The sequence below is a fragment of the Trichosurus vulpecula genome, chromosome 7, assembly GCF_011100635.1.
Source record: "Trichosurus vulpecula isolate mTriVul1 chromosome 7, mTriVul1.pri, whole genome shotgun sequence".
Lineage (NCBI taxonomy): Eukaryota > Metazoa > Chordata > Mammalia > Diprotodontia > Phalangeridae > Trichosurus > Trichosurus vulpecula.
Genome location: NC_050579.1, coordinates 15161244 through 15183760, shown reverse-complemented (window position 1 = coordinate 15183760; position 22517 = coordinate 15161244).

The window sequence follows — 22517 nt, the reverse complement described above, 5'->3', positions numbered from 1 at the left end:
TCCCAGATCAAGGAGAAAATCCTGCAAGCAGCCAGAAAGAAACAATTTGAGTATTGTGGAAACACAATCAGAATAACCCTAGATCTAGCAGCTTCTACATTAAGAGATCGAAGGTCTTGGAATACGATATTCCAGGGGTCAGTGGAGCTAGGATTAAAACCAAGAATCACCTACCCAGCAAAACTGAGTATCATGCTCCAAGGCAAAATATGGATTTTCAATAAAATAGAGGACTTTCAAGCTTTCTCAGTGAAAAGACCAGAACTGAATAGAAAATTTGACTTTCAAACACAAGAATCAAGAGAAGCATGAAAAGGTAATCAAGAAAAAGAACAAGAAAAAGAAATTGCAAGGGACTTACTAAAGTTGAACTGTTTTGTTTACATTCCTACATGGAAAGATGATGTGTATGATTCATGAGACCTCAGTATTAGGGTAGCTGAAGGGAATATGCATATATATATATGTGTGTATGTATATATATATATGTGTGTGTGTATATGTATGTATATATGTCTGTGTGTGTGTATATATAAATATATATATATATATATATATATATATATAGAGAGAGAGAGAGAGAGAGAGAGAGAGAGAGAGAGAGAGAGAGAGAGAGGGCGCAGGGTGAGTTGAAGATGAAGGGATGATATCTAAAAGAAATAAAATCAAATTAAGGGATGAGAGAGGAATATATTGAGAGAGGGAGAAAGGGAAAGGTAGAATGGGGTAAATTATCTGGCATAAAAGTGGCAAGAAAAAGCAGTTTTGTAGGAAGAGAGGAGAAGGAAGGTGAGGAGGAATGAGTGAATCTTGCTCTCATCAGATTTGACCTGAGGAGGGAATACCATACACACTCAATTGGGTGTCTTACCTCACAGGAAAGAAGGAGGAAGAAGATTTTAAAAAGGGGGGGATGATAGAAGGGAGGGCAGATGGGGGAGGAGGTAATCAAAAACAAACACTTTTGAAAAGGGACAGGGTCAAGGGAGAAAACTGGATAAAGGGGGATAGGTTAGGAAGGATCAAAATATAGTTAGTCTTTCACAACATGAGTATTGTGGAAGGGTTTTACATAATGATACACATGTGGCCTATGTTGAATTGCTTGACTTCTTAGGGAGGGTGGGTGGGAAGGGAAGAGGGGAGAGAATTTGGAACTCAAAGTTTTAAAAACAGATGTTCAAAAACAAAAAAAAAAGTTTTTGCATGCAACTAGAAAATAAGATACACAGGCAATGGGGCATAGAAATTTATCTTGCCCTACAAGAAAGGAAGGGAAAAGGGGATGGGAAGGGAGTGGGGTGACAGAAGGGAGGGCTGACTGGGGAACAGGGCAACCAGAATATACGCCATCTTGGAGTGGGGGGAGGGTAGAAATGGGGAGAAAATTTGTAATTCAAACTCTTGTGAAAATCAATGCTGAAAACTAAATTATTAAATAAATTAAACTAAAAAAAAAAAAAGATATCACTAAAAAATTTTGAACAACCACCCAAAAAGTCAACCAAAAAGATTTAAGTGCCTACTATGTGCTCATTGTTGGAGACACAAGGACAAAAACAATTCTGTCTCTGCCCTCAAGAAAAGCTTATATGCCACTGGGAGGCATAGGAAGTGTTTACAGTTACGTAATATGCAGGCTGGGAAAGAATGGAGCCAAAATAGGGATCCAGGAAAAGTATCTTTAGTTGTTGTGATCTACCTCTGGTCACTGGACCCAGATGGCACTAGAGAAGAGAATGAGGCTGGTGACTTTGCACAGCCCTCCCTCCTCACTTAAATCCAATTCACTGCATGTCATGGCATCACCTCCCCATGTCCTCTTTGAGAACAAAGGACAAACAACAACAGGAAGAGGGAGAGAGCCCTCAGCTGGGTGTGCACTGAGGGACAGGGAGGTGGAACCTTAGCTAGAGCTTGATAGAAGAGCTGACCCTCAAAGGCAGAGATGAGAAGGGACAGCCTCCCAGGCACAGGGGACAGTCTACGCAAGAGCCTGGAGGTGGGAGAAGCTATGCCAAGTGGTGGAAATAGCTTCTTGGCTAATTTGGCTGGAAAGCAAAGGGCATGAAAGGAAGTAATAAGAAAGTCCGAAATGGAGGCAGGCATCTTCATTCCCTTACGTCTCCTTTTCTTTTGAGAGAGGGAGGGAGGGAGGGAGAAAGGGGGGAGAGAGAGAGAGAGAGAGAGAGAGAGAGAGAGAGAGAGAGAGAGAGATTGACTTCGCCGAAGTCCACTCTATGTTAGCTAGAATCCGGTCTGCCCCAATAGGCAGCCCTTTATCTGGAGGCTCCCACATCCCTTCTGTGCAGGAAGCAGGGATCCCAGAAATTAACACTCCTACCAGCTTTTCCCTGATGATTCCAGGGCTCCTCAGGATTGCTCCACACTTTTCTACCCACTTCCCAGGACTGACATCTCTGACCACAGGGAGACTGCATGCTTCCCTGCTTTCATGAATCCTCCTTCTCAGGACAACACAGTCACTTTGGGAAGGTTTCACAGATCACCCTCCATAGCTATGGACATGTCCATGGTCTCCTACTCATCCTAGTCAGAACCACTCCATAAACATGCCAGGTAGAAATTCAGACACCTGGAGGGTTTCTGGAAGTGTACAGTCCTCAGAGAGACAACTGTGGGCATAAAAAAGGAGTACAAGCCATAACCCTACCCTCAAGGGTCTTGTGGCTGCTTTGGGGGAATCTGCCTGGTGAGTTCAGTAGAATGCTTGACGTGGAGCCAGGAAGCCCTGGCTTCAAATTCTCCCCCGAATACCCACTAGATCTGGGCCCTCAAGCAAGTCTGGCACACGTGGGAGCCTCAGTTTCCTCATTTGTGAAATGTGGCTAATAATACTTGAAGAGTGTCCCTTTGTCACAAGCCACAGATGATAGAAGGGGGGTAAAGCACTTTACAAATCCTTCAGGGGTTTAGAAGCACTAAGTGCTTTAGAAAATCCAGTTAGGAATGGAGAAGGTGCTGGAAACAAGAGAGTGATAGATACTAAGGATAAAAACAGTCAGTCAACAAGCATTGATTAAGCATCTACTACATGTCAGGCATTGTGCCAAGTGCTGGGGATACAAATAGAGAAGTCAGACAGTCCCTGCCTTGAAGGAGCTCCCATTCTAATGGAAGAGGCAACATTTGGAAGGTTTCTACTACAAGTCAGATGGGAATGCCTCGTGGTCCTTCAGGTGCCGTGGCAAAGCAGACAGTAATGCTTAGTGTCTGCTGATAAAATCATTATCAGTTTCTGATGTTGAACCATTTGGCAGTGCCAGGGACATGGGTGGCAAGACCTTTCTTTTCTGCCAGGCTGCACCTCCACTGGGGCTGCTTCCCAAGGCACTGAGCTTCAGGGTGCTGGACTGTCTCCATCAGGGTCTGAGCAGTGTTGATTTGACTTGCCTGGCACATGATTACCCCAGTCCCTCCCTCGAGGTGCCCTGCTGCTTCATCTGGGCTGGCTTGCACATTCCATGAGTGGCAGTGCCAACCAGCTATTGGGGAGGGCTGAGAGTGGGTGGCTCCTTTACCACAGGAACTGATACTATGACTACCAGAGACATTGGAAAGAAGTGAAAGCACAGATAGCAGAAACATTCCCCATCCCAAAAGACCGAGACTCTATCAGATGTTGGGTTCCTTGAAGGTGGTTAGTTCAAGAATCATGGATAGAACATTGGAAGAGACCTCAGACCCAGAGATTAATGACTTGTTTGAGCCACATAGATAGTGAGGGACAGAGATGGGATTTGAACTCAGATAATCAAACTTCAAACCCAGCATTGTTTCCACAACCCTGCTGCCTCCCTTGCCATCTTCCCCCAATGGAAAATGGACTTAGAGCTGGAGATGTCAGAAGTTGTTCAGTCATTCAGCCACGTCCTACTCTTTGTGACCTCATGGACCACAGCACACCAAGCCTTTCTAGCCTCCACTATCTCTTGATGTCTATCCAAGTTCAGGTTCATTCTTTCCATGACTCTATTCATCTCATGCTCTGCCATCCCCCTCTCCTTTTGCCTTCAATCATTCTGAACACCAGGGTCTTTTCCAATGAGTCCCATCTTCTCATTATGTGGCCAAAGTATTTAAGCTTCAGATTCAGTATTTGACCTTCCAGTGAATAGTCAGAATTCATTTCTTTAAGTATTGACTGATTTGATCTCTTCGCTCTCCGAGGGACTCTCAAAAGTCTTCTCCAGCATCACAATTCAAAATGTAGGTTCTGTGGCTCTCAGCTTTCCCTACAATCCAACTCTCACAACCGGAAAAACCATAGGTTTGATTATGCAGACCTTTGCCAGCAAGGTGATGTCTCTGCATTTTAGTCTGCTGCCTAGATTTGCCATCGCTTTACTTCCAAGGAACAAGCACCTCTTAATTTCATGGCTACAATCACCATCTGCAGTGATCCTTGAACTCAAGAATATAAAATATGACACTACTTCCATTTCTTCTCTCTCTTTTTGCCAGAAAGTGATGAGACCAGTTGGACAGCTAGGTGGCACAGTAGATAGAGTTCTGGGCCTAGAGTAAGGAAGACCCTGAGTTCAAATCTTGCCTTAAATACTTACTGTGTGACCTTAGGCAAGTCACTTCACCCTGTTTGCCTCAGTTTCCTCATCTGTAAAATGAACAGGAGAAGGAAATGGCAAACCACTGTGGTATCTTTGCCAAGAAAACCTCAAATGGGGACACAAATGCAAGATTTTAATTCCAAAGCCAGTGTTCCTTATATCCTACCAGCCAGCCTCTCCAATTTGTTGACTTGGCCCCAGTGGTGTCTGAACTCCCAGTTAATTAGTCTTGGCTCTCCCTGCTGCCCGGCTTTGGACCCCAGCATCTCCTCTGCAACCATCATTCCCATCCTGGCTGGGATTCAAGAGCTGAAAGGAGTGATCAGTCAGCCCACACTACCTTCTGCAACATCTGGAGAAACCTGCAGGCTCCAAGTGATGCTGAGAGGAGTGTTGGGGCCTCACTATACAAGGCAGACACAGGCCATGCCCCGGGGGACACACAGTCTAATGCCAGAGACTGAAAACACGCAAACAGCCCTGAATAAAATGGAGGCAGGACAAACTGTAGAGAATCACAGGGGGGAGGCATCATAGCATTAGAACAGCTTCAGGCAGAAGGCAGGATGTTAAAGACTTTCCATTTTTATAGGTGAAGAAACTGAGGCTCAGAGAGGTTATGTGCCTTGGCTGTCCCCTCCAGCCCGAATTCTGTGATGATCATGAATACTCTCTTGGGTCCATCAAAAAACATGTTTAAGCTCCTACTATGTGCCAGGCACTGTGCTAAGTCTTAGGAATGAATACAAAGAAAGGCAAAAGACAGCCCCTGCCCTCAAGATACTCACTGTCAGCACAAACAGCTCTGCACAAACAAGCCACAGATGATGTAAGGAGGAAATAATCCATCGGGGAAAGGCCTAATCTGCAAATGAGGGAGCAGGACTAGGTGAACTCCTCGGTCCCTTACAGTCCTTGTCTGGGCCTCAGTTTCCTAATCTGTAAAATGAGGGGTTGGACTATAACCTTATAAGGCCCCTTCCAGTTCCAGATGGATTGAGACTCCTCTGAACTTTCACCCTGGAGCCCTGACCCATTGCCCACATCTGAGGCCCCTCTGCTCCCTCTCGCCACCCTCTGCTTTCACCCGGATCCTTGCAGCTGAGAGGAAAGAGGAAGCATCCAGGATTAGCCCTGGGAAGCAAATCAGGGAAGCTACCACCACACTTCTGTCCAGACAGCCCCTAGATCACCATCTACGCTGCCTGAGGTGGTGGGCACCCCAAGAATGGAAATGATGGGGTCACTGGAGGGGCCACTGTGACAGGAGCCATGTTGTCATCACATGCCCATGTAAACTGTCCTGGGCTGCTGTTCCTACTCTTCTCAATCTGGAAAACCAGATGCAACCATCTGAACCCCAGAAAGGACTCTGGGGCTCACAGAATGCAATCCGTAATCTCCTTTTTCATGAAGAGTCCTCTTTGTCCTTGAGCTGCCTTGGGGAGAAAAGAGAGCATTGGTAGGAACCCCTCAAACCAGGGCCAGTCCCCTAAGAAGCCCAGCCGTGGGAATCAGCAGGCATCAGGAAACTCTCAGCCAGACCTATGCAGTAGGCATGTAATAAATGGCAGGGCTTTATACCAGCTGATGATACCCTGAGGCATATGCCCCATCCTCCTCCTTCCCCACTAGCACCGGCCACCTCACTCATTGGTCCACTTCCTTTCCTGCTGCCTCCCCTTGCCCCTAAGCTACTAGGATCTCCCTTTGGGGAGAATGCACTGCCTGGTCTGGGGGCCTGAGCCATGCCACATGTCTGGGAATCAACAGGAGATCGGCTATGGCAATATGTAGCAAGGATAAGGCAGGGAGACACTGCTGGCTGGCAGCTGCTGCCATCTTCCACCCCCACTCCCACAGTAAATAGACCCCTAATCCTCCCAATCAGTACTTTCTTCTTTTTTCCCTTTCTACAGTGTCCCCTGAAATTCTCCCTTATTCTGTCACTAGATTTAAAGCCAGAGGACCTCAGTTCGAATCCTGTCTGTGACCCGAGCTCTCAGTAGCTCATGCCATGTGAAGAACAGATAAAGGAGCAGGGGGTGATTAGTCCAAAAAGACCACGGTTGGGGTTGGGGGGCAGGCTTAAAAAGCTGTTCTGTTCAAAGGGGATTCTGCAATCCCCTGGAGCTCAAAACTAGAAGAGAAATGAGAGAAGCTGTAGCTGATCGTATTGGAGGTGTCCACAAGTGGAACGGACTGCCTCAGGAGGGAATGAGCTGAGCTTCCCTTCCCTTCCCTGGAGGTATTCAACAGAGGCTGGATGACCGCTTGGCAGGGATGTTATGGAGGGGACCCTTGCTTCAACACAAATGGCCCCATGGGTCCCTTTGTTCTCTGACATCCTATGAGCCACAGGGAGGCACAATGGAATCAGAGGGGTCAAATGCTGCCTGTCATTCCTACTCCCTGTATCACCTGCCTTAGTTTCTACTTCTGCAAAATGATAGGGTTGGACTAGCTAGCCACTTACTTCTCTTCAAGCTTAATCTCTGAACTTATGAAATGACTCTGAGAAGGTTGTGGTTTTTCGTGAATGGGATGTAATGTGAAGGTGACCCCGAAGACCTTGCTAATCTAATCATGCCTGCTTCCTCAGGGCCTCCCTTTTCTGGGAACTGATCCAAGGAACACTGCCTTTGGATGAAGGTTTTTACCTTTCTTTCTAAACCTTGCCGACTGTGCCCTACCTTACATCCTCGAGCTTTCTCTCTTCTTGGTCCCTCAGTTGGCTTGGGTCCTTGTGCTCAGATATCAGTTTTCTCTTTTGCCCATAGAAGAACACAAGTAAGCAAGACACCATATGAAACAAATCAATCTGCAAGCATTTATTAAGCACCAACTGTTGCCAGGTACTCTGCTAGGTCCTGGGAATACAAAGACAAGGATAGTCTTTTCCTTCAAAGAGCTTATGTTGTATCAATGGAAACATATACATATATATATGCAAAGTGAAAAACGCGATGCTCCTTCTAAGACAGCTCTCACATCCCTTCTGGGTCACCTCTTCTCTGGACTAAACAGCTTAAATTCTTCATATGATCCTCAAGTGTAGGACCAAAAGGTTGTCTCCTTTATTCCCTTGACCATCTGAGTGAAGACTCTCCCCAGTTCACCAACAGTTCTCACTAAAACATGGTGCCAAGAACCGAACATAGTCCTGCACACGTGGCTCAGGTCTTAGGCCTCTGCCTCTCTTAACATAGCCTGAGATCACGCTGGCTTCTTGGCTGCCATTTACACATTGAGCTTGTGGCCCACTGAAACCCCCAGATCTTTTTCATAGAGCTATCTAGCCATATTTCTCAACTTATATAATTAAACACCTATTTTGAGGGAGGGCAGGGGTGGAGGAACCCAAGTGTATACACTCAGCTAAAGTTTTTTCTCCTCCCAGGAAACAAAACAATTCAATGGAACCCAAGGCTTACCATCAAACATCAGCAAAGTCAACAGCTTTTCTTGCCTTTGATGTTCTTCTTCCTTTTGGGGTTTGGGGCTTCTGGACATCCTTTGAAGTGTGAGTTCTTAGGTGAGTTCTCCTTAGCAGGCAGGAGTGGAGTCTGTAGCACAAATGACCCATTGTTCTGCAGTGACTGATAGGTTGACAGGTGTGAGTCAGTGGGTGGGGTCTCTCAATATTTCTATTCCTGATTGGGTTCCCTCCTTTCTGTTGAAGGATTCAAAGAAGCAGTTAGAGCTATTTCTCCCTTGAGAGGGGGAGCTGCATCTTGATGCCCTCTGTGACTACAACCTTTGGGATTTGCCAAGTTCATCACAGCACAGTCTTGTTTCCAGAGAAACAGTGAAGGGAATTGGTGGAGAGGGACGTGGGCTGCTCTTCACTGGCCCTGAGCGCTGGACTCGAAGTCAGAGGACCTGCATCTGCACCCTAGCTGTAGCATTTCCTACCTGTGTGACTTTGACCCTGTTACTTCCACCCCTTGTATCTCAGGAAAACTAGGCTAAAGTGCCCCCCTTCTGGTGCCCTTCCCTTCATCCTCTCATCCTCAAGTACCAGCTGGATTCTTCCTAGAAATACCCAGAGACTGGACAAGTGCCTAATGGGAAAGATTTGAAAATTGTCTTGTCAGTGAAAGTATAAAGACAATTTTACCTCTTAAAAGAGCTGTTCCTCTCAACATGGATCAGAATTGTAACTAGGGTGTGATTATGGGGTTTTGTCCAAGGGTTCTGAAATTTACAAGCCATCAACAGAGCTTATCCTTTATCAACAGCACAGAAAAAATACCTGAGTTTATTCTCTAGATTATTTTTACTAGACCTGTAAGAAACCTTAAGTGAGGAAATTCCCTGTTAATACAAGAAGTATTAAGATCCTAATATGTACCAGGCATTGTGCTACGCACAAGCGACACAAAGAAAGGCAAAAGGCAGTCCCTGCCCTCAAGGAGCATATAATCTAATGATGGAGACTACCTGCAAGCAAATGCGTACATACAAGACATATATATGGATACATATTGTATTAATTATATTACTATGTAAAATAGGAAATAATTGATAGAGGGGAGACACTGTGAGAGACATTAGGAAAGACTTCCCATAGGTGGGAATTTAGTTGGGACCTGAAGGAAGCCAGGGAAGTCAGGATGCAGAGATGAGGACAGAGACAGAGCATTGCAGACATCTCTGGCTGTCTCATTCCAATTCCCCATCCCCCACCGATGATGGGGAGACAGAGAAGATGCCCAGAGATGAAAGATGGAGTGTCTTATTCTGGGACCAGCAAGGAGGACTGAAGAATACATGGAGGTGGGGGGAACATAAAATTTGAAAAGGCTGGGGGGGTGTAGGTTATGAAGGGCTACCATCCCTCTACCATTACAGTTTGGCAGCTGCTCACAGTGACATGCTGGTCATCGAGAAGATTTAGTTCAAAATAATCGGTTAAAATAAAAAGCTACCATGGGGCATGTAGTGTCTCTACCGGTCTATAGCTCATCCCAAGAAAGCTCCTTTAACACCTCCCTGAACTGGAGGGGTCACCCTTCCTGTGTCCTAGGGGCCAGTGTCCATAGGTCTTTGTGTCTCCCTACCCCCCCCCCGCCAAATTTCTCTTTAAAATTGATTTGTGGTGATTTTTAATGCAACTGATCCACAGTTGTATTTTATAAAACTTCCACAGGAAGGAGAAAATGCTCCTGACTAGAGGAAGACAGAATGCAAGCCCAATCTCACCATTCTAGAAAGGCCTCACTGGACCTTTCAGAGGATCTCTTCAGTAGAATCTCTTTGCTTCTATGTCTTTGAAGCCTTGAGCCCACCTCCCCAAGCCATGCCCCATCCTTTAGGTGTGATGGTCATCCTTGTCTCATTGATGGACGTAAGTAATCTTAAGTTTGCTGAAGCAGATTCTTCAAGGCTCAGGTGACAGCCGCAGGCAAGCTTCACAACCTGCCTGACATGGCATAGTGACCACAGCCCTGATCTTGGCATCAGGAGAGACGCAGGGTTCAAATTCTGCCTCTAATGCTTCCTAGTTGTGTGACCCTAGGTGAGTCACTTCCCTCTCTTCAGCCTTCATTTTCTCATCTATAAAACAGGAGTAATAACTAGGAGGAGTTGTTGTGAGCATCAGATGAAATTCAACTCAAGAAACACGGATTAAGCAACTCTAATGCAAAGCACAGTGTGCTCATTCCTCGCTTGTTTAACTGTTGATGAGCAAACAGAGACCAGACAAAAACCACCAGTCCCTGCCCTCAAGGAACTTGTAGTCTACTAGGCTGTTCTCCATTCTGATAGCAACCCCAAGGACACTGGTCTTGGAGCAGCTGAGAAGGGTAAAGAATTGTTGTTAATTCCGGGTGAGCCCAGAAACATGGTGCCTGCCACAGGGAGGTCCTGCTCCTGAGCAGAGTTCTGAGATATTAATAGCCTCATTACTGAAATGTAATTAGGCAAGCTTCAGTGGCTGATTTTGAATCATGACCCTCCCTTGCAATGCTAGCACAATTTCTTGGTTGCAGAATTCTCTGATGGGCAGCTTGTGGGACTTTCTCATTTTTAACAAGCATAATCTGCCTGGGCATGTGGCATGTTTGCATGTCCCACTCTCACACACATGTGCACCTCTTACCCTCAAAACAACATAAATGAACTACTCTCTCCACCTTCACTTAAATTTCTCAACTTGCCCTTCATCCAAATAGCTTTATGGAAATTTGCAGATCTATTCCATTTTTGGATTGCAATGCTTGTTAATTTTATCAACTTGTGATTCCTGTTACGACCGTTCACAAAAAAAAAAATCGAAAAAGACTTCATCCCAAGGGAATTGTCTCTGGTTTAGAACCATCGATTTTGAACAGGAAGGTTCCTTAAGAGTCATGTTGTCCACCTTCACTTTACAGATGAAGAAACCTGGAAAGAGCAGGGTCAGAAAGCCTGATGAAGGGCATAAGACATACAGGATCATAGGCTCTCAGAGGCCTTCCTACCCTTCATTTAGAGGGGAAGTGGCTTGCCTTGAGTCACAGTGGTATTAAGTGGGAGAATTTGAATCCAGGTCCACTGACTCCAAATACAGCATGGTTTCCACTGGAATATGCTATGTGGGAAAGTGTCACTGTGTGTGTGATTTTTTTTTGTGATGACCAGCAGCCTGATATAAAAGCCATTTTCTTTTGCACCAGCATTCTCCCAGTAATGTGGCCATGTGCCCATGAATGATAGAAGTCAGAAGGATGCAATTCATGGTTCCCAGAAGATTTCAAATGCAGGTGACCCAGTGAGTAATGGAAAGATGCCTGGTGGGTGTAGGAGATTGTAGCAGATTACCCCAAATGACTTGCACGTGAAAATGGTGTATAAGCTATCACCAGGGGCATGGATTATTGGAAAATGAGGTGAGCCAGTCCTGGAGTGAGGGAAGAGGGAAGGAATGGACTTTCTGTGAGCCACATCAGACCCCAGGGGGTGAGAAAGGAATGACCTGAGCCTCCAGCACTTTGTCTGGACTCTCTATGAAAGATTTACAGATGGCCATGAATGAGAGTCCTAGGTGGAAAGATAGGGAAAGATTGTGACCCACCTTGGTAGAGAGGTTAGCCATCCCCAAGTCATCTTCCATCTATGGAGCGACGAAGCATCATTCACAATCTTCAACCCTTCTGCTAAGTGTTAGTGCCATCAGCACTTGCGGCAGGAGAAAGAGCAGCATCTTTCTGGGTGATGTTTTAGAGAGGTCCATGCTACATTTATCAGCATTATTCAGTAGCTGGTAAAAGTTGGGAACAAAGGTAGAAAAAATAATTCTATTGATGCTCCCCCCAAACGCGATTAATCAACTAGTGAGCCTTTACTAAGCGCCTAGGATGTGCCAGGCACTGTGCTGAGCACTGGCCATAGAAAGCGAAAGCAAAAGCAGTCCCCACTCTGAAAGAGCTCACATTCTAAGCAGCGGGGGAGCTTGGGGAAAGGAAGGAGAGGGAAGCGGAATGGGGGGAGGGGAGAGGGGAGAGGAGAGGAGATAGAACAAGTCCGTAACTGGGTACATACAAAGTAGCAGCTGCATTTTTTATAATCAGGTTTGGTTAGTTTTGCTAAACCGCTTTTTTTCCCTTTCTCTTTTTATTTGTTGTCTCTGAGGGATGGAAAGAATATATTGGGATGTAAAGGTGGTGTAAAATTTTATTAAATCAATATTTTTGTTTGTTTGTTTGTTTTAAAGAAACTGCATTTATACTTCCTGGTTCAAGCCTGGCTGCTGTCCCTGGTCCACATCTGGCAGATCCACCTCCTTGAAGAATAGCTGGTTGGTTGTCCTCCATGTCTACTGTAATGTCATAACCATAGCCCAATGGGAATTTCTGGAAATGGCATGATGCTGATCCCTCATGAATCTTTTAAAATGTTTTTTGTGGCCCCAAGTATCCTCTGACCCCAGAGCTGATGAATGCCCTTTCCACAGTCCAACACTGTTTCCGTTGCTTGGTTGTAAAATTATTAATGGTTCTCTTTGACGGGTAGTTTGTGGGACTTTCCAATTCTTCTCTAAATTTTTTGTAACCTGCCTGAGTATATGGATGTACAGACTCTCTTCCATAAGTAAGAAAGAAGTAAACAAGCATTTATTAAGTGCCTACTATGTGCCAGGCACTGCATGATATAGGCACTTAATAAATGTTGATTGATTGATTAAGGATTTTACAAATATCTCATTTGATCCTTACAACAGTCCTGGGAGGTAGGTGCTATTATTATCCCCACGTTACAGTTGAGAAAACTGAGGCAGACCAAAGTGAGATGACTTACAACTAGTTCACACAACTAGTCTGAAGCTAGATTTGAACTCAGCTCTTCCAACTCAAATCCCAGCACTCAATCCTTTATATGACCTACTTGCCTAACAAATCACTTATTTTCTCTCCTTCCTGCCTCCCAATTAAAAAATGAAAACCTAGACCCTTGTGACAAATATGCATAATCAAGCAAGACAAATTCTCACCATGGTCATGCCTGGGAGTACTTGTCTCCTGTCTGAGTCCGTCACCTCTCTGTCAAGAGGTGAGCGCCATGTTTTATCACCGATCCTTTGGAATCATGGTTGAGCATTGCTTTGCTCAGAGTTCCTAAGTCTTTCCAAGTTGTTTTTATGAAGTTGTTGAATGTGTACAAATTGCCCTCTTGGTTCTGTTCCCTTCACTGCATCAGTTGATGTAAGAAGAAGCTTACATTCTCAATACCTCCTTCAAAAAATTAACAAAAATGAGGAAAAAAGTAAAATTATGGGGACGTCCTCAAAAGAAAATTTCCCAAGCACACAGAAACAAAGGAACCAAAGAATTCTGACATAATGAAGACAATAGATTAACAGCAATAAAAGCCAAAATGCTTGAGGAAAAAAGAGCTGATGCAGCAAGAAGAGTGACAGAAATAAAGCTAGAATTTCTTTGAGACATGAGAAAATGGATAAATCACCAAAGTGAAGAAATCAAAGGAAGAAATGAAATGAGTAAGAAGGTGATGCGCTGAAAGAAAGAAGGTGGCGAATGTGACTAAGGAATTTCAGGATGCAATGATGAGATTCAGTAGTTTAGAAATATCCTCAGAGAATATAAACAAAACAATGGCTTTGAAAGAGAATTATGTTACTGGAGGACAGATGAGAAGAAGGACAGCAGAAAAACCCTTACAGAAAATTACTCAGGTGAATGGCTTTGAGTTTGTGCATACAAAGACTGAAGGAACTGAAGGAAATTTCTAGGAGGGACAGTAGAGTTTTTTCCAGTGTTTGTGGGCTGTCACAAGGGAGAAGGACTTCATCTGTCTTGCTTGGACCCAGATGTCAGAATAAGGGGCAACAGGTAGAAGCTTCAGAAAGGCAAATTTAGGCCTGATATAAAATTTCCTCACAAGGAAAGTTATACAAAAGTGGATGCCTTGGGAGAGAGTGATTTCCCCCTCATTGGGCATTTTCAAGCACAGGATGAATGATGCCTTATTGAGTATGTTACATTAGGGATTCATTTCCCCATGTTTTGTACTAGATGGCCACTGGGCTTCCTTTCAACTCTTAAATTTTGTGATTCTGTGATTGGTATTCTATTTCCCACCTCCACACCTTTGCACAGGCTGTCCCTGATGCCAGAAGAGGTACATAGAATTAAAGTATCAAGATGGACTAAAATTGCCCATGCTTCCACAAGTTCCATAAAAGCTGACACTGCAGGAATCATATCTGAGCAAGTTGAAGTAAAACTAGAAAACTTTAAGATATGAGCCTTTCAAACATGGTAGAACCTGCTGGAGCTCATATTTACAGCATAGCTTTTAAGGACTAGGGCAGGGGACAGCAAACTACAGTTGGGAGCTAAGAACAGCTTTTACATTTTTAAATAGTTCTCTTTTTAAAGTAAAAATCATTTTTAGCTCCTGGATTGTACAAAAGTAGCCTGTCAGCCAGATTTGGCCCTTTGGGTCAGTGCTACCTCTGACCTAGGGTTAGAATGGATCAACCAGGGTCTCATAAGTGATCTACAGTAGTTACATCTTTACCACACAATTAAATGAAAAATGTAGACAATACAGTACCTCATTATACTTATTATTAACCACAAAAAAAAATTTGCTTCAGCGAAGTCTAACTGTGGTTGGAAATTTCAGTTGTTTGGCTTATCAGGAAAACTATTTACTCTCTCTCTTTGGCTCCTACCTTCCATTTTTTGGAGATGGAGTCACTCTTTCCTAACTTCTCCCATCAGCCCTTCTGTGTGTGACTTTTTCCTTTACTCTAAAGGGGGAGGGGTTGAATCTGCAGTGGTGGAAAACCAAAAGGGGGGGGGAATGGCCTAAGGTCAACTTTTCCTGTTTCAGAGGACCTTAGAGAGAAAAATTCTCTTTTCCAAGCTCTTTCCCCCCTAATATCGATCAATTGTGCCCAGGGGAAATTCATGTCAGCTTAGATGTACGTGGCTTAATATTTCTTTGCTTTGGGAGAATACTTATCAATCAAATCTCATTGGTTCATTTTAAGCCTCCAGTTTCAGAAATGCCAGAGAAATATTTCTTTTGCACTCCAACTACTCATCACTCCTTGAATAAATGAAATACATACAGACCACTAATGCTTTGGGTTAACCACAGTTATCTTAATGCTGACAAGTAGAGACTAGGTGAACAACAGTGAAAAATATAAACTTGAAAGAAACAGAAACAAGCTATGGAATGGAAACTCACTCTCTCTGGGGAGTGAGAAAAAGGGCAGGCAGAGAAGGGAAGCATCACTATTATCTTTTTCAGCAAACTGAGACAACTGCAGTCTTTCAGCATCTGTTCTACGCGGCTCCTGCATAGTTCAGCTCCCTGATTATGGCAGTGTCAATAACCATAGAAGTAGGGACACTGATCTCCAGGAACTCCCCATTATTCATCTCTCAGTTGGTCTGTTCAGGAACTCCATCCTCTCCCAAGTATGTTGTTCACTTCTCAATCCTTCAAGATTTCCACCCCTTCTCTCCTTCAAGACAAGGAGTGAAGGGAGCTATCTTTTACCTGGGCAGTCACAGCCCTGAATGCACCTTGGATTGGAATACTCAGATGCCTCCATCCCAGCTGCATTCCAGCTCCTTGGTGTATGGTTCCCCAGGGGACAAAATCATTCAGGAAAGAAAGATCAACAGTGAGACAGTTTGAGTTCATGAATGAAGCCTGGTTATGTGTGTAACATATTTGAAACCACTTTGATTCCCTACTCTAAAAGCTTCTAGACCTATTAGGTGACATACAAGGTCAGGAAATGCTGGGATCCAAGAATCAATCACCTGAATTGTTAACATAAAGGAACTTGCCAAAAGTCAGTCAGTCAACAAGTACCCATTGAGTGCCTGCTAAGGGCCCGTGCTAAATGCTGGGGGGAATATACAGAAAGGCAAAAATATGATCCTCACCCTTTTGGAACTCATGTCTAATGGGAGAGATGATACATCAAACTTGTACATACAAGATATAGACAGTGCAAATGGAAGATAGTCTCAGACGGAAGGGGCTAGCTTGCGGCCAGATGGGGAAGGCCTCCTACAACTGAGGATTTAAGGAGGTCAGGGAAGCCAAGACACAGAGATGAAGAGGGAGGTTCTTCAGTAGAGGGGTGACGTGGTCAGACCGAAACTTTGGCAGCTGAGTGGAGGATGGATTGGAGCAAGGAGAGGGGTAAGGCAGGGAGACTAGGAGCCTATTGCAATAATCCAAGCATAAGGTGATGAGGGCCTGAATTAGGGCGGTAGATGATAAATGGACAGAAGAGATATGCGCAAGGAGTGTGAAAGGAGAAATGGCAAAATTTGAAAGCATATTGGAATGTGGGTGTGAGTGATAAGTCAAGGATGAGTCCAGGATTCGGAGCTTGAGTGACTGAGATGATGGTGACCTTGACAATAATAAGAAAGTTGGGGGGAAAGGGGGATGGGGGAGGGGAGGAAGGAAGAGACAATATAAAGGATTTTGTTTGGGATGGGATGGGTTTGAGTTGCCTTTGGGACATCCAATTCAACATATATGATGGGGAGATGAGCCTAAGGGAGACATTGGGACTGGATGTTTAATCTAGGAATCGTTTCTGTAAAGATACTTATTGAAGCCACAGAAGCTGATGAGATGACCAAGTCAGCCAGTACAGAGTGGGGAAGAGAAGAGGGTCCAGGACAGAGCTTTCAGAGGATACCCACAACTCGTGGTCATGAATGAAGATTTAGGAAAAGAGGAGAACACAACACCAGGAAAACCCAGAGAGGAGAGTCTGAGCAGGCATTTAAAAAGATCAGATTACTTGAGAGCACTTAGGACCTTCCACACCCTCAAGTACACCAGAATGAGACCCGGTGAATGACGAGCTTGAGCCCAGCCAGGCAGGGCTCCCTCTGGGTGTGGATGAGAGAATTCTACCCCCTCCTCATCCCTCCTCTCTCCTAGACATGTTTGGGTCAAAGCTAGCAGCCTCTCAACTGCCAGTAAAAGAAGACCAGAATGTGAAATGCTGAGTACATTTTTAGATTGTTCCAAGCTATCCAGTAATTTTGCTCATTTTTTTCCTGTTCTTCTTTTAAAAATTCCATATATATATGTATATATATATATATATATATATATATATATATATATATAGAGAGAGAGGGAGGGAGGGAGGGGGAGAGAGAGAGAGAGAGAGAGAGAGAGAGAGTGTTATACAGGATGGTTCTCTGGGAGGGGAAAGAGAAAAGGGAAAAAAGGGAATACAGAGGACATTTAGGCAATATATTGCTATCAACATTTATTGAACACCTACTCTATGCCAGGCAATGTTAGAGTGTAACACATTTATTTTTTAATAAAAGTCCACCAGTACTCAAAATTCTAATAACCCAACTTGGCTCCAAGGAAGAACATGAGAAGGCATGTAATTCCCTTTCCTTCTTTGTCGAAGTCGGGGATTGTGGGTGTGGAGTACTGCATACAAGCTTTTTCAATGAGATAGCTAGTTTTTGCTAAACTTCATTTTCCTCTTTTATTCTTCATGATAAAGGATGGCTCTTTGGAAGGGGGAGGGAGTGTGCAGGATTGCATTCAGTGTGCAGGATGCAGGGAAGGGTAGGTGACGTAAAAACCAAAGATATCACTTTTTAGAAATTGAAGTCCACCAGAGCAGGTTGAAATGAGGACAAACAGCAAGCTGGCTTGTGATTCAGCAGGGGGAGAGAGATTGCTGCTTGGGTTCGTGGAGCCCTTCTGGTGACCACTGGGAGCAAAAGGAACTTCATCTAATGATTGGCTAAGAAGCAGCTGCTGTCTCTATGGGAGCCTGAGTGGATGTTGGCCAGATCATTCCTCCTCTTCCTTCCTTTTATTTTGAAAGTGGAGACAAGGAACAGGCTTTCTTAAAAAGTCACTCGTGCATATTGGGAATACCAGACTGAACACGGAAACGGGGAAAGTGGAGGATTTCAGACCTTTCTTGGAGTGAAGAAGCAGCTAGGGATTTTAAGAGTGTGTATTTTCACATTCCTATTCTGTTCAGCAAATGTACTTTAATCTATGACATACAAGTGTATTACTTTGGGTCATGCAGAGTTGGAAAGGAGATGAGAATCTTAATGAGAAACGGGGGCACAAGCTAATTTTGATAAATTTAGAAAATATTGTATGATAGATGATACAGGAAAGCATCACAGTTGGAGAGCTGGGTTAGGAAATTAGGAAGACCCGGCTTAAAGTCCTGACTCAGACACATTCTGGTAAACATGTTTTCTTTTTTATTATTGCAAACTTTACAAAAATGAGTTAATGCTATCATTTCCATATAAAAAAGAACTGAAAATAGGATTGCATTTGAAAATACAAAATTCTCTTTTGTGTGTCTTGTAGCATTTTTTTTTTAGAAATTGTGTAACAAATTCAGGATAGTATGTACAAAACTGTCTTGCTTGTCTATGTCTCCCTCCGAACTTTCTTTTTGATGCCTTCTGGATTTGACCCTGAGACAGATCCTTGACTTTGAAGTGCCCCAGGTATTTTTAAGTTGCAGAAGAACTGATGGTCTGCATCGGTAGAGGCCTTTTTTTCCCACTGAGAGTTGGCCCAGTGGAATGCTGGTAAATGCTTAATAATGATTTCAAAAAAAAAGAAAAAAAAGATATAGATACACTTCAAGTTTCATATGCATTATTAATATTTTCTCCAACACTTTCTTAAGTCTAGAAAATCACCAAACAAGAAACAAATCTTGAATCAGCCTTTGCTGATTTCCAAGTTGTAAATGCTGGTCCTGAAAATGTAGCAGTTGATTCTGGGGCTCGTTTGAGCTGGCTCCACTACACAATCCAGTAAAAAAATTGTGTAGCTGGTGGCTGTAGATCAGGAGCAGCGCTTCCTCACCTGCTTCCATCTCACGACTGCGCTAAGCTCTGTGCTTGGGCACTTTGGGGAAGAGAGGCTATGGAGGATCTCAGACAGGTCAAGAGGTTACTGGCCTAATACCCACTGATGTGGGTCTGAAACTAGGCCTCAGTACAGGTCTTTGTACCATCAAGCAAGCCGGGAAGAGGGCTGAGTCTCTTCTGGAGAGTTATTTCATCCTTTGCTGCATCTATCAAGGTTCCAATCTGTACTTGGCTACACGATACTTGTATGATGTTGGACAAGTCAGTCCCCATCTCTGTGCTTTAATTCCCTCATCTATAAAATGGGTGAATGAATAGGCTGGACCAGACAACCTCCCAGGTTCTTTCCAGCATTAACTCTAAGGTCCTCTATGGAGGTAATGCAGTCGAGTGCCTGAGCCAAACTCCTACTGATTTTTGCCAGAGCAGCTAACACTCTTGGAAACTGTAGACTTGAAAAGAGCCATATTGTAGTCTTCCTCCAACTCCCAGTCAGAAAATGGTGGAAGTACACTGACTCACCCACTCTCTTGGCTTTAAGGCAATCCCCAAGAGGAGTCAAGGGTGGAAACCAGCTCCATCTTTCCCTGGAACTTCAGCTGGGCCCAGCCTTTCCACTCATCCCTCTAGCTGGCCTGGCAGCAGCAACCTCTGACCCCACACACCCAAGACAGAAGGGAAGCCCCTTCAGTCTGCCCTTCTGGCAGTCTCTCTTTCAAGCCAGGTGGTTGTGAGGTTGTGGCTGTCTGATGTGGCTGCTGCCAATACTCACCCGAATTGGGGCACTAGCCTCCTGCACACTGTCAGTCTGCAGGTATATAACATCACATCTCAGAGAGCCAAAGCTTTTTGGCTGACCCAGTATGGTACAGCTGCAAAGGATGATGGGTTGGAAGGAGAGAGAGCAGGAGAGCTCATAGTGGGACTAGGGATCTGCTATTACTGAATAGCTCCCTGGCCACCACCAGCTATGGCATGATCCTAAGCAGTGGGGTTAGAAACCTGACTTTTGCCATCACCCTACACCCCTACCAGTATCATCATTGACAATCTTTATGTCTCTTCCTCTTTGGAATTCCAGAAAATAGTGAATCCCACAGACTTCTGAGAGGACTCGTTAGTGTCCCCCTCTCTTTTTTCTCTATACTTTCTTACTTAATAATCTCATCCACCCACATGAATTCAATGATCTACGTACAGATGATTCCCAGATTTAGGGTGTCTTTCACCAACTGCATTATGGGTGTCAGTCAGCTGGGCCACTGCCAGTCTCTTGCCATTAGACTCGGATGACTCTAGAAGAGAGAGTCAGGCTGGTGACTTAGCAAAGCTCTGCCTCACTTTAATCCAATTTACTCAAAAGTCAAGACATCACTCTCGTGATGTCATTGGTCATCTTTGAAGACAAAGGATGACAAAAACAAGCTGGATGTCACTCGATAAGCATTTATTAAGCATTCACTAGATGCTAGGCATGGTTGTAAGTGCTGGGAATATAAACACAAGTCCCCCAAAATGGTCCCTTCCCTGACAGAACTTACATTTTAATGGGAAGACAACTCAGAAAAGGAGCTGAAATGAAGAGATGGTTGGCCGTGGGGTCCTCCTGAAATGGAGGGTCTAGGAGGAGCCTTCTACCCTCTGGTCAGAGGGTGGAGGCCCGGGACAGAGGGTACTGATGACCTGGTTGTTCCTGGGCTGAAGTGACCTTCCACAATGAAGGTCAGGATGGAGAAGTTCAGAGGAGCACAGGCTGGTGAGAAATGAGGAGGCTGTCCTGACCAGCCTGGGGGCATCTCAAACTCCACATGCCCCAAACAGAACCTCCTTCTTCTTTCTCAACCCTCCCTTCTTCTCCGTGGGCGTCGCCACCCTCCCAGTCACCAGGTTTGCCACCATGTTATCATCCTCAGCTCTTCTCTCTTTCTCCACACATCCAATCCACTGCCAGATCTCGTCATTCCTCCCTTCTCAGATATGTGCCTCCTTCTCTCCATTCAAAGAACTTTCTGGTTCACACCTCCGATGCCTCATCTGGAATATTATAAAAGCCTTCTGGTCTCTCTGCCCCAATCCCTCCTTCCCTCAGCTACCAAAGTGATTTTCCTAAGATGCCCATCTGAGCAGGTCACCTCCCTCCTCAATCACCTGCAGTGACTCCCTATTACCTCCAAGATCAAACATAAAGTCCATTTAAAGTTTTTCACCATGTGGCCCCTTCCTGCCTTTCCAGTCTTCTTATCCTCCCCTCTTCTCCATGATATCCATAGCTCAGCCACTCTGGGCTGCTAGCTGTCCCTCACACATAACCCTCTGTCTCCTATCTCTGCATCTTGACAGTGACTTTCCCTCCTGCCTAGAAAGTGCTCTCTTCTCATCTCCACCTTGTAGTTCCCCTGGCTGCCTTCAAGAGGCAGCTTAAATCCTACCTTCTGCAGGGGAACTTTCCCAGTGTCTCAGCTGTTAGTGCCTTCCCCTCAGTACATACCTCTTACATACATTGCCATTTATGCCACCCCGCCCCTCAACTAGACCGTGAGCTCCTCAAGAATGATGAGCGTTGTTATCTTTCTTCACATCCCCAGCACTTAGCATGGTCCCCCAGCACAGCCTTTAATAAATATATACTGACTTGGTGGGAATAGGGAGGGCCTGATTCTTTTCTCCTCTGTCAGATTATAAGAGCAAAATCTGTGTCATATGTTTGTATCATCAGATCTGCATATAGTAGACACTTAGTATTTGTTTTTTCACCTAGTATTTTATTTTTCCCCAGTTACATGTAAAAACAGTTTTTAACGTTTGTTTTTAAAACTTTGAATTCCCAATGGTCTCTCTTCCTGCCTCCCCACCCCGCTCATTGAGAAGGCGAGCAATTCAATATAGGTTTTCCATGTGTAGACGTGCAAAACATATCCATGATTGTGAAAGAAAACAGACAAACGACAACCAAAAAAACCTCAAGAAAAATAAAGAAAGTTAAAAAGGTGTATTCAGGCACCATGAGTTCTTCCTTCGGGGATGGGTAGCAATTTTCATCATACGTCCTTCACAGTTGTCTTGAATCGTTATATTGCTAAGAATAGCTAAGTCATCCGCCGCTGATCATCTCACAATGTGGCTGTTCCTTTGTACACTTTTTAGTTTGCATCAGCCCGTGCAAATCTTTCCAAGTTTTTCTGAGAGCATCCTGCTCATCTTTTCTTATAGCAAATGATACTTAGTGTTTGTCAATGCGCAGCTAGGTGGTGTGGTGGATAGAGCACTGGGGCTGGAGTCAGGAAGGCCTGAGTTCAAATCCAGCCTCAGATACTTACTAGCTGTGTGACTTTGGGCAAGTCCCTTCACCCTGTTTGCCTCAGTTTCTTCATCTGTCAAATGAACTGGAAAAGGAAATAGCAAACCACTCCAGTGTCTCTGCCAGGAAAACTCCCAGAAGGGGGTCACAAAAGAGCCGGGTGCAACTGAAAAATGACTCAACAACAAATTGTCTGTTGAACTGAGTCTGTGTGTCCCTGAGGAAGTCGGGCGGACAAGAGCGTGCCGG